The 12,872-nt window shown below is 38.0% G+C and overlaps 1 protein-coding gene and 1 pseudogene across 2 annotated transcripts in view; one reads left to right on the top strand and one right to left on the bottom strand.

Moving 5' to 3' along the window:
• RAD54B (RAD54 homolog B) overlaps window positions 1-12,872 on the top strand; it is a 180,009-nt gene that overhangs the window by 161,365 nt on the left and 5,772 nt on the right. The window lies entirely within an intron of this gene.
• Window positions 5,568-5,686, bottom strand: LOC112475526 (annotated as a pseudogene).

Here is a 12,872-nt window from a genome sequence, read left to right as displayed (position 1 = left end):
TGCTGACCTTGAACTCAGAGTGCTCCAAAATGACTCCAACCTTAGCTACAGCTTTCTTCACTGTACATTCTGGGTTCTTACTGCTTCTTCTCTGTTTTATCTGCTAGCACAGTCTCATCTGCTCTCTTTATTTCCAGAAATCTATCAAGTTTCTAACCTGTTGAAGGCTTCCTTTATGTAAGGTATTCTCTTTACTTCTTTTCTCTCATGTCAATGTGATTTTAGGAAGGAGAGGAGCTAAAGTTCTGTTTAGCTTGCCATCTTGTATCACAAGTCTTAGTATATAGATTAACCTTTTGATTTCTTTGAATATATATTTCCATGGACAATTGATTTTAAGGACTTCTTTGTTCTTGGAAAATAATCCACATTTGTTGAAAGTTAAATGGAAAGTCCTCCAGCATTTTTCTTGATCAAAATGTAAGGAAGACTTACTACTTATTTAATGCTATGTTCAAGTTTTATCAGGTAGCACTCACTAGATCCAAGCACAAGGTGCCATAGTATCTCAGCTATTCTTTGCCAACTATTGCTGACAGAGCTCTCCACATTCATCTTCTCCCTCGACTTTTGTGCTTGCCTAGAAGCTAAATTTTGAGGAAAACTTTCTTCTCTCATCTCCCAAAAGAAACAAATAAGGATCTGTTAAATTCTCAAAGGATTAAGTTCCTTCTATTCTGATAGCCTACCAGCTGAATAAGATTTTAGCTTTAGGAGATGGAGGGAGCTTAGAATAGTGTTTTAGGAGATGGAGGGAGCTTAGAATAGTGTTTTTGTTTGTTTGTTTGTTCATTTTTTAATAGAACAAAAAACCTAAAATTTTAGCTCTGGCCTGTTCACTATTTTGTGACCTTCAGGAGGTCTCTGGAGCCTTGATTTTAACATCTGAAAAATGGGGCTAGGAATATTGCCTTAGCTTTCTTCACATGGCTGTCATAAAGATGATATTTAAAAAGCACTTTGTAAACTATTATATCAATCAAAGCTAATTTTCAGAAGGGTCAGCACTGTTGAAGCAACTCTTAAAATTATCTTAAGCCCATGGGCTCTAATGAAAGTGTGAATGTGAGGCAAAACCAGATTTTAGTGGTAAGGAATGATCTGCGCTATAGGGAGTGTTGGTCCTAAAGGTACATTTTTTGTTTAACAAATATTCACTAAGCACTTTCTCTGTGTCTGTCACAGTGCAAGGCATTGGAGAGATAACAGTAAGTGAATCAGTATGGTGCTTGCCCACATGAAGCTTATAGACTAGAGGGAAGGATAGACATTATCCAAATAATCACTTAAGTTAATATGGAAGAATGTAAACAATATGAGAGCAGAGATTTTGTTTTGTTACTGCTACATCTACAGTGTCTAGAATGCTCAATAAATCCTTAATAAATATTTGTTGAACTTGTGGTAATTCCTAGTGTGGAAAAGTCCAGAAAGGCCAAAGAGTAAACACTAAGTAGCCTAGCCTAGCCTTGGGGGTTGAGGGATTCCCTGAGCAAGTGATGTTTGAGCCAAGATCTGAAAGATGAGTAAGAATTAACTTGAAAGAGGTAAGAAAGTAATGCTTCAAGCCCAGGGATTGAGGGAAGAAAAAAACTTGGCATGTTCTGGCAACTGAAAGTAGGTGAGAGTACTTGAGTAGCCTAGTGGAGGAAGGCCAGAGTGAAGAAGGAGACAGGGACTGCTCTCACAGAGACTTATAGAACTTTAAAAAGATTGTGGTCTTTTTCCTACAAGCAAGGGAGAGCCAGTGATGGGCCATGAGCAGGGAAAGGTCAAGTTGAGATTTATGTTTCAAAACAATAACTTTGTGGTCTGTGAATTCAGAGAGACACCCATTAGGAGGCAGTTGCTGAAATTCAGACAAGAGAGGATAGTAGTTTGGACTAGGATCATATGAAGGAAATGGAGAGAAGTGCATGAAATCACAAACTATTATGAAGTAACATCAGCACGACTTTGTGATGGATTGGATGTGAGAAAGGAGATAGATGGAAGAGTCAAGCTGAACTACTGATTTTTTGTTTGTAGCCGAATAGTTGGAGAGCATCCATTGAGAGAAGGAACTCAGACGGTTGTTAATCTAAGGGCAAAAAGTGTGTTCTGACATCCATAAGCCCTTGGATGAAGTTCAGAAGTCTGTTTTAGGGTTTTCCCTTATAGTCTTCCTTTCCTGATACCCTTTTATCTTCTATCTGATTTCATTCTGTTGTGCAATGGTTGTCTTTAAGAACAACATCAAGCAAGTTATCTCAGGACCCTGAAAGGCTCATTGAACAAGTTAAGATGCTCAGATTACATGGATTTTTATATCTATTTAAAACACATGCAAGAAACAAAAGGAAAGAGATAGGGCTGGTTACACACTTAGGATAGGTTGCAAAGACCACACTGCCTGGATCCTGGTCTATGCAATGTTTGTGTGTCTGTCTCTCTCTGCCACATTAACTTTCCCTGCTGATGGTGTGGTTACAAGGACCACACTGAAGTCTGAGTAGCAACAGATGGAAGGTACTTGGGACCAACATATATCCTCATTCTATCAGCAAGACATAGGGGCGACTACTCTTGGCCACTCTTATAGTTCACCAATTAGCTAACCAAGAGCTATGGATTTTATCTATGCATATATGGGACCAGGATGGGAGCACTATGAGTGCCACCAATGGTGAGCCAATTTAAGAGTATGATAGAGGTCATTTCAAAGGTAGCATAATCATACCTTTTGACTAGGTCTTTCCATCCTTTTTAAAATCTATAAGTAACACTTTTGCTTGTTCTACCATATATTCCATTTATTCTTATCTATTTTTAACAGATCTAACAGGTTATTGATTTACTTTTTATATTTAACATATCTTAAGTATCCTGCCCAACTCTCACAAGCTACTTGTTGACTCATTATCTATGTTAAACACCTCCTATGAGTTTAACCTATTTCTTATGTAGCTTACTTACATTTTATGGGTTTCACTCATCTTTCTTGTTTCTCTTGTCTTTTCTAGTAGGTTTGAATATTCTCAATAATAAAACACACATTATTCACTCTATTAAAGATCATTTGAGTTTTGTAAAATACCTAGCATAGTACCTTATAGGCATCTAAAAAAGAATAGCTATGTAATGTGATTATATTCTATACATTTGTTTTACAAACAAAATATGTAAAATATGGATTCAAAAGATATATTAGGTAATGCTTATTCATTTTATAAAGTGTTGTTTCACTTTATAAATAATTCTCCATAGTAAGTTCTAGTGTATTTAAAACATGATTCTGTTTGTAGCAATTATAAATATAAAAATGATCTCAAGTAAGTCTTACATAAATAGAGGTACACTTAGATTACATAGGGCATTGTTTATTATCTCTTCTTTTCAGTGGCCTGTTACTGAGTCTTGCTTTATTGGCAGCATTTTAAAAAGATAAGAAATAACCACTCAAAACCTTAAAATTGAACAGGAAGATTGTATCAGTTAGGATACCAATTCGGTTGCTATTGCAAAGGCCAAAATAATAGTGGCTTAGACAAGATAGAAGTTTCTTTTTGTGATAGACAGAGTAATGGCCCCCAAAGATATCTCTGTCTTAATCTCCAGAACCTGTGAATGTTACCTTACATGGCAAAAAAACTTTGCAGATGTGATTAAGTTTACAGACCATGAAATGGGGAGATCATCCTGTATTATCTGAGTGAACTCTTAAGAGCAGAGACTCTTTCCTGGTTATGGTCAGAGAAGGATGTGATGATGAAGGAGAGTCAGAGACACTGACATGAGAAAACCTCAACCTGCCATTGCCAACTTTGAAGAGAGAGGAAGGGAAACACAAACCAAAGAATGTGTGGCTTCCAGAAGCAGGAAAAGACAAGAAAGCAAATTTTTCCTATGCACATCCAGAGAGAAACCTAGCCCTGCCAACACCTCAGTTTTAGCCCAAGCCCCACTTCTGACCTATAAAACTGTAAAATAATATTCTTGTGTTGTCTAAAGTCACTTAATTTGTGCTATTATATTATAGCAGCAATAGAAACTAATAAAGATTTGGCACTTAAAAGTGGGATGCTGCTGTAACCAATACTTAAAAATGTTGAAATAGCTTTGGAATTGAGCACTGGGTAAAAGCTGAAAGAATTTTGAGGAGACTAGATTGCCTTTAACACACTGGTAGAAATATGGACATTAAAGTTTCTGCTAGTGACCGCTCTGAAGAATCATCTTAGAGAATACCTAAAAGATTATAAACAAACTATTAAATAGAAGTCTGGACTTCAAGGACACTTTTGGTGAAGGCTCTGAAGGAAATGAGGAACATGTTATTAAAAACTGTAGGAAAGTGGATCCCCGCTGTATAGTGGCAGGAAGGTTTGCAGAATTTTGACTTGCATTTATGTGGAAAGCTGAGCTTGTAAATTATGAAGGAAATTTTGATGCAATATATTGAAGGTGTGTCCTCATTTTTTTTTGCTGCTTATAATAAAATGCAAGAGGAGAGAGATAATGGTTAAGTAAAAAAAGACCCAAAACTTGGTGTTTTGGGAAATTTTCAGCCTATCCAAATTGCAAAAGATTCAAAAATTGAGAGATTTATTGTTAGGAAAGCATTCTCTAAAGAAAAAGCTGAAGCTAATACCTCAGAAAGATCAAAAGATCAGAGAATTCAGTCATGCAAAAGGCTTTTAGAAGAGCGTGGCTTACAGATACTCTTAATCAAATCAGAAAGCATAGAGAAAGCTTAAAGTCATTGTTTCTTATCATTTCAGCAAAAGCAAAACCAGAAATGGTATTATCTACCAAAGATCTGTAGATAAGCCTCTTGCCTAATGGAGTGAATCCCTGTGACATACACAGGAGACTCACAAAGTTTTTGATAATTTTATACCAGCAGAGACACTGCCAGTTTGAACAGAAAGGGACAGAATGAAATAAAATAAGGCTATTGGATTCTCAAAATTCTAGAGGTGTGATACAGCTAATAAAACTACTCAGCTGCAAACATGTGTTACTTTTCATGAGAAGGAAAGGGCCTGTGGATAGAAAAGGAAGAAGGGAGAATTTAAAAGCAGAGTAATTCTGGGTTCCCTTAGACAGACTCTGTGTAAAATGGGCCTCACTTTATTTGTGACGAGCTACAAGTAAACCTGCATTTTTTGGGGGTAATGGATTATGGTTGTGTTTCTTTCCACAAGGTATGGGTCAGAGCATCAGAGTTATATTTATTAGCTATTTTTAAATTATATGTAGAATGATCTATGTTATTTTGATGATTCTTGCAGCTAGTATAGAGAACTAGCACAATTTTTCAAGGAGACATCAAAATGAGTTTCATTCAAGCTTAGTTATTTGGATAAAACAAGTTTTTATGCCAACAGAATTAGAAAAAGGAAATATAATATTGTAAGAGTAAAATTAATCAAGATGTTAGTACTATAGTCTTAAAAAGCACTAGCAATTTCAATTTTTTTTTTTTTTTTTTTTTTTTAGGTGAGGCAACCCTTAGTTGACCTCGCAGATTGCAAGGACCTTGTCAGTTTACAAACCCTTATTTTTATTTATTTATTTATTGTTTACACCTATAGCACCTGGTCTTCCTAGGTATTCTCCCATCCAAGTACTAACCAGGCTCGACCCTGCTTAACTTCTGAGATCAGATGGAATCTGGCTTGTTCAGGGTAGCAAGGCTGTAGATGGTAGTTTTAAATTTGAAATTCCTTTTTCACCTAGTTAGCAAATGATTGACTATATTTTCAAAGACTTGTGCATTCATTTAACAATAGACTTGAAATATCTTCTATGTATGCCAAACCTTATACTAGGTACTAGGGACAGGAGAGCTCATTAAGATGTATCCCTATTTGTGTAGACTGAAACAAATGGCTACAAATTCCTCTCATGTCTGTGTCCTATTCCCTTAACAATGTGACGTTGCCTTTCCTCCCACCAATAGTGAAATCTGTTTTCTACCATCCTGAATGTGAACCAAACTTGTGACTCACTTTGTCCAATAGAATGTCTCAAGGGAGACATTTGTGGGAGTTCTTAGCTGTGGGAGTTCCAGGTCTTGCAGCCTCCTGTCTTGCTTTCCTGGATTTTTTCTGCTGCTATGGGAAGAAGCCAAGGTCAGTCTCCTTGGTAATGAGAGACCATGTGGAGAGAAGGAGAAGCCCAGCTGAGAGCCAACATTAACTTCCAGTCATGTGAGCGAGGCCATTTTGGATCATGCAATCTCTGCTGAATTGCCAGTTGATAATTGCCACATAAGTAAGCCCAGATGAGACCAGGAAAGAACCACCCATCTAAATCTAGCCCAAACTGATGACCTGTAGTATCATAAGCTAATAAGTTATAGTTGTTTACACCATAGTGTATAATTGCTATTGGAGACCTTGCTGTCTAATGAGTGTATTCCCATGGCTTTTTCATTCTAAAAGATTTACCTAAGAATTTTACATTTAGGTTTGTGGTAATTAAATTCATTGAGTTTATTATATTGATATATTCTATTTTGCATTTTTAGTCCAGATTTTCTCGATATCATGTGCTACTTTTGGATTTGCTAATAAAGATTTATTCAATTTAGATCTAGTGTTTCTAGAGAAATTACTATTGGGTTTATGTAGGATTCCTACTTGGCAAAGCTGTTTTTTACTACAAGATGAAAGGGAGGAAAATGCTATAGAGAGGGACTATCTAAACTAGATTTATGTTCATTGCAAGAAGCACAAGCTACTTCTGACTTCTGAGCCTGGCTGTTTAGAGTCCTCATCTGGACCTGAGCATGAGAGTAATTATGACCAATGTTCCTCTTTGTGGAAAGAATGTATGAACTTGTATTGTGCTTTTGTGCTCCACTACCATTTAAAATAGAGTTTTACATTTCACTGATGCAAATGAGCCCCCAGAGGAAGTCTTCCTTGAATGGCATGTAGAAGAGATTGCCTTTCTGTGGCTATCAATCAGATCAAACTCACCATATCTTAATGCAGTTTTCCCCAGTGACAAGCCCAATCTGCACTGGTGCATCGGTTAACTTGTCTCTAGTCATGGGTACGAGAACTTCCTGTTGGCAGGGAATCTGTTTCTTTGGCATAAGGAAATGCTCACCAGTGACTAGGTGCTTGAGGCCATAAATAAATTGGAAGCGGGGCTTGTATCTAGGAGATCAAAATATTTAAGATCTTTTGTAAGATCCTACACATCTTGTGCAACATGACGTGTCTGTCTATTTCTTAAACTCCCATTGATATTCAGTGAACTATATTTTTTTGTTCTGTGACATATTCTTTCCTCTTACTTCATGTTTGTGTGTTACATTTCCCCCTAATTTATGGCAAGAATGGAGACATTGTAACATTTAATATTAATTAGCTCATATTTCTCTATGCCGGGCAAGAGGGAAAATATACTGCTTGTCTCTACTTGTTTAAATTAACAATTTACAGAGGATTTTACAAGAAGAATCACAATCTTACCACCAAGATTGTAAGGCCTTAGTCACCAAGAAGTTATGTAGCAGTCTTAATGATTTTGTTGTATGTGAGGAGTTTTTTCCTTTAATCTATCAATTGATTGCCCTATTTTACCTTAAGATTCTCAGAAATAGGTAATTGAGGAGTATAAGGCTTATTAAAATACAAACTGAGAATACAGTAGTACACTGAATAGTACAGTAGTAATTTTAGTAAATATATAAGAAATGTTAAACTAGTTTTTGTTTGAAAATTAAAAATGCTCATAGAGATTCCTGAGCAGCTCATTTTATGTCCAGAGAGTATCTTCGGACAGAATAGGTTTTTTTATGGTCTGAATGCTAGAAGCTCATGGTACCTTTGGAGAAAAACTGCCAGGGCCATAGCTCTTTTCTGGAAAAAGTAGAAGCAGGCAGTTTTTAAATCTTGGTTTCTGTTCTGTAGCTTGTAATCCTGTTACCCTAGCCACAGTTGATGGGATCTAATCTAATCTACTTTCGGGGAGAGTGAATTCCATTCACTAAGAGAGACAGGCAGTAAAGTGGCACAGAGACCGGGATACATGGACACAAACAGTAAGTAGAAACAGTAGAGGCTATAAGTAAGCAGAAGCCATGATGTACAGAATAAAAGAGGGGAGAAACTTAATGAATGTAGTAGAGGCTATTGGTTCCTGAGACACCACAAAGAAATGCCCTAGTGCAGGGAGCAAGGAAAGCCTTCTGCAGAGAGATGACAAGATAATCAAGGATTAGTAAACACTTTTTATGGTGTTGCTTAGTTCACAGCAACCCCTTCCATCTGAGAATGCCTTTCTTTTACACGCTTATGGTTCCTTGGTAGCAGCCATGAATGAACTATATAACCCCATCTTCCAGGCCTCAGTTTTATCCAAGCTGAGCCAATCAGATGCTTTTTCTTGAGACTTTGGAATTGGGACTGAGAGATAGTCTCTTCTGCCTGTGGCTGGAGCAAAGGGACATGAAGCTGTGGAGTGAGAAGGCAAAGCTGGTATGTGGAGAGAAAAGAAAGAAACAGATGTGCATCAAGAGGCAGACATGGAGAAGCCATGTAGAGAAAGGGAGAGGGATAGTGCAAGAGTCTTGGCTTTTGATTGCTTTCAATTTCCTTGCTCTGATCCTATCATTTGTGGCTAAGGTAACAGGGTTACAAGCTATAGAACAGAAACCGAGAATAAAGAACTGTCTGCTTCTACTTTTCCCAGAAAAGAGCTGTGGACCTGGCAGTCCATAGGGCCTCAACATACTTGTGTTTTTTTTTTAATATCCATGACCATTTTTATTTTATTGAGATGGCTTGAAGTAGTGTTCAGTTTTTTCGATGAAGAGTCTTGATGAGAACATATTTCTGATGTGGTAACCTGTATAAAATTTGTGCTCTCCATGAAGCCCGGCAAGGCAGCTGTCAAGATGGTTTCTTGCCTCTCTCACATTAAGCTCTCCGCTGAGTATTTTTATTTTCTAACTAATGTACCTGAAGAATCTAATATGATGGAACTAATGGATCATAGTGAGACTCTATGAAGAATCTGACATGATGGAACTAATGGACTAACAAATGTACCTGAAGAATCTGACATGATGGAACTAATGGAGTTAGATCTTCGAACACCAAATTCCAGTTTCTATTTGAGGATATTTCTGCTATTTTCTCTTCTCATGACCTTTTGCTTTATATATGGCTATGCTCTTGGAAGGCAGAGGCTGTATTGGTGCAGTAGAAATGAGGAGCCCATATTCGATTTCTCAGGCTCAGAGGTCCTCCTTTCCCCATTTAGAGTCTCACTATGTTCCTGCCCATCTGTGCTGACAGGGCTTGGCCTTCTTGGTGAATGGATACTTCAGTACAAAATGTGTGGTTAGTGATTGTGAGTTTATTGAGGACTAAGACAGTGCTGCTTTCATTTGTGTATCTTGGAGCCTAGCACCTGGCCCAGTATCTAATGAGCCCTCCATCAAAATTTATTGAGTGAAAGACTGAATAAATTGCTTTTCTCAATGGAAATTTGAAGAAAGAAAAAAAGAAACAAACAAACAAAAAAACTGCACAGAATATAAAACCTGAAACCCAACCACATAGTAAATTACATAATCTAAACATGCAGATGGATAAATGCCTAATATAATTCTTTAGGATATTAATTATGATGATAGTATCTTCACTATGCAAGATGTGAATTCCCTTGTGAGAAACATAGATAAAAATATTGGGTCCATGTGTCATTTGTAGGGAATTTGCTTTTCTCTACCCCAGATTGTGCTTTCATTTTGAAAGAAAAATGGCAAGCTCAGTTGCCACTGGGTCATGCATCACTCCAGGGGAGATGACTTCACAATTTCTCAGAGACTTCTACTTATTTCACTTGTTAGAGGAACGTTTATAGTTTTTATATAAATTTTAATTGGCAGGAACATTTGTTCCCCATCCAACCATGATGTTAAACATTGTGTATAGATGAGAATTCCTTGGCTGAGCACCAACCACTGTACTGAATGCTCAGAAAAATAATATAGAGCAAGGATGAAGAAGTAGAGAAGAGTGAAGAAGGGATTGGAGAGGAGAATGTAGAAGTGTTGAATAGAAGGTGGGTGTTTGGGCAGGAAGCCTCTCCCTGCTCCAGCTGGAGGTGCAGTTGGTGGTCTGGCTGGTCCTGGTGGATGCCAGGTCGTCCCTATTACTCTGGGAGCACAGTCAATGGGTCTTGTGAGCCTCTTAGTTCTGTTTTTTGGAGCTGTTCCCTCATAAAAATTGTAGGTCCCTCTTGCCCCTTATGTAGGAAGAGACGGATGTGCAAAAGCCTGTCATGGCTCCTGCACCCAATTGGCCCTGAGGCTGGCACAGCTGGTTTCATTTGCTCTTGTACCTCAAAAGGTTTCTCCTCCCTCCCATCACCTGAGCTCCTGCTGCAACTTTGAGTTCATGAGGTAAACAGCATTGTGCTTGTCCCTCCATAGGTCAGAATTCACAGAGGACCCGCTGGCCACCTTTCTGGCTCTCTCACTCATTCCCTCCACAATTTCCATGTTCTCCAGCCTTCTCAGATGACATGTAGTTCGCCAAATGCTCATACTTCTGAGCCTTTGCATTGGCTATTTTTGAAAACTGGAATTGTAACAGAGTGAAATTCTTGGCCTCTCTGACTCCATCTTGTTCAAGCCTACTCTGTTCTCATGGCTTTCAGGCTAATAGCTTTTGCTTAGTTTTTCATAGACTTGCTAATCATTAGAGGAATTCTGCTTGTGGCTTGAGTTTTATAAAAACAGCCCCTTACCAGAAAGTGCCTCTTCTGAGAAGATAAGGGAAGTATGTATCATATATTATAGATGGGCAGGAACCTCATGACGGTGACTGGACTCACATCAACAAGGATCAACGGACTAAACACAATATTCCTAGACCCCTGCTGGTGCCCAGATGTCTGCAGTCATCTTGTCCCACCAATATCCCCTTGCCTTGACATAAAAGAAGCCTAAACTTTGTACTTTCTTAAAATGGATTTGAGATTAGGTCTCCCGTTTTCTCGGTTGGTGACTTCTCAATCAATAAAACTTTTCTTACTCCAAACTCTGACATTTTGAGCTTGAGCCTTTCAAAGCGTCAGGCACACAGACTTTGGACTGGTAGCAGAATGGTTCCTGCTTCCTAGTCCCTGTCCCTATGGTGACGTATATATGTGCACAGAACGTGTATGTGAACATATACATATGCCCCCTTGCCAATTTCTCTCCATACTTCAAAACTCAGACCAAAGTTTCCTCTGTGAGGTGTTCTCCAACCCATTCGAGCATAGTTCATTACTCCCTCTTGCTGCCCCACTGTTCTGCACAAACACTCTGTGACAATGTCTGTCATATCACTTGCATGGTTTTGGATATGAAGGCTCTGGCTCTGAAGTTAAGTTTCTTGGCTACAAATCACAGCTCCATCACTGGGCTGTGTGATCTTAGGCAAGTTACTTAATATCTCTATGCCTCAGTTTCCTAACATGTACGTGGAGATGGTATTAATAACTATGAGATAAAGTTGTCAAGAAAATTAAATAAGATGATATATGTAAATCACTTAGCGAATTACCCGACTCAGTAAAACACAGCTATTAATATTATTAACTCCTCAGTTTTTCTTTCCAACCATCTCGTACAGGGACTATCTCTTATGTACCCTATATTCCTGGAGTCTGGCATGTAATAGGTCTTTTGTTGAGCTGAATTGTTAAACTGATGGCTCCCAGAAGCCTACCAGATTAAGTCCCTGATCTTTAAAATCAGAAGTTGGAGTTAAAATCTTTATTACTTTCTAGCTGTGAGACCTTGAACAAGTTTAAATTTCTATGTTTCAGTTTCTTCATCTGTAAAATGGTCATTATGATAGGACCTAGTCATAGGGTAGTTCTGAGGATTAAAAGATATAATCCACATTCAAAGAACCTGAATGTGAAAAGATCTTGATAAGTGTTGGTTGGTACTCTTTTCATGCATTTTTTTAAAATTAAGTTTATTGTGGCAACATTGGTTAATACAATTATATAATTTTCAGGTGTACATTATAATTTGACATCTGTATTTGCTATTGTGTGTTTACCACCCAAAGTCCAGTTTCCTTCGGTTACCATATATTTGATCTCCTTTCCCCAACTCACTCTCCCCCTCCTCCCCTACATTTGACCCCATTTAACTGTCTACCTTCGCCGTCCTCCCCCACCCCTTCTCTCTGGTAACCACTAGTCTATAGTCCATGTCCATGATCTCTGTTTGCTTGTCCCATTCCTTTGTTGCTTTTAGGTTTATATCACACATGTAAGTGATATCATGTGATTTTCAACTTTTTCTGTTTGGCTTATTTCACTTAGCATGATTATCTCAAGGTCCATCCATGTTGTCACAAATGGCTGTATTTCATCTCTTATGGCTAAGTAATATTCCATAGTATATATGTGCCACAGCTTCTCTAGCCAATTTGTTGGACACTTCAGTTGCTTCCATGTCCAGGCCACTGTAAATAATGCTGCTGTGAACATCGGTATGCAAATATCTTTTCGGATATGAATTTTCAAGTCTTTGGGGTAAATATCCAGTAGAGGGATTGCCGGATCAATTCTTAGTTTGTTGAGGAACCTCCATAATGTTTTCCATAGTGGCTGTACCAATTTGCAATTTCACCAGCAGTGTATGAGGATTCCTTTTTCTCTGCATCCTCTCCAGCATTTGTTATTACTTGTCCTGTTGATTATAGATATTCTAACAGGTGTGAGATGGTATCTCATTGTGGTTTTGATTTGCATTATTCTCATAGCTAGCAATGTTGAGCATCTTTTCATATATTTGTTGGCTATTTGTATGTCCTCTAGGGAGAAGTATCTGTCCAGGTCCTCTGCCCATTTTTCGA

The sequence above is a fragment of the Pteropus alecto genome, unplaced genomic scaffold, assembly GCF_000325575.1.
Source record: "Pteropus alecto unplaced genomic scaffold, ASM32557v1 scaffold51, whole genome shotgun sequence".
Lineage (NCBI taxonomy): Eukaryota > Metazoa > Chordata > Mammalia > Chiroptera > Pteropodidae > Pteropus > Pteropus alecto.
This window is presented reverse-complemented; position numbering and strand designations above follow the sequence as displayed.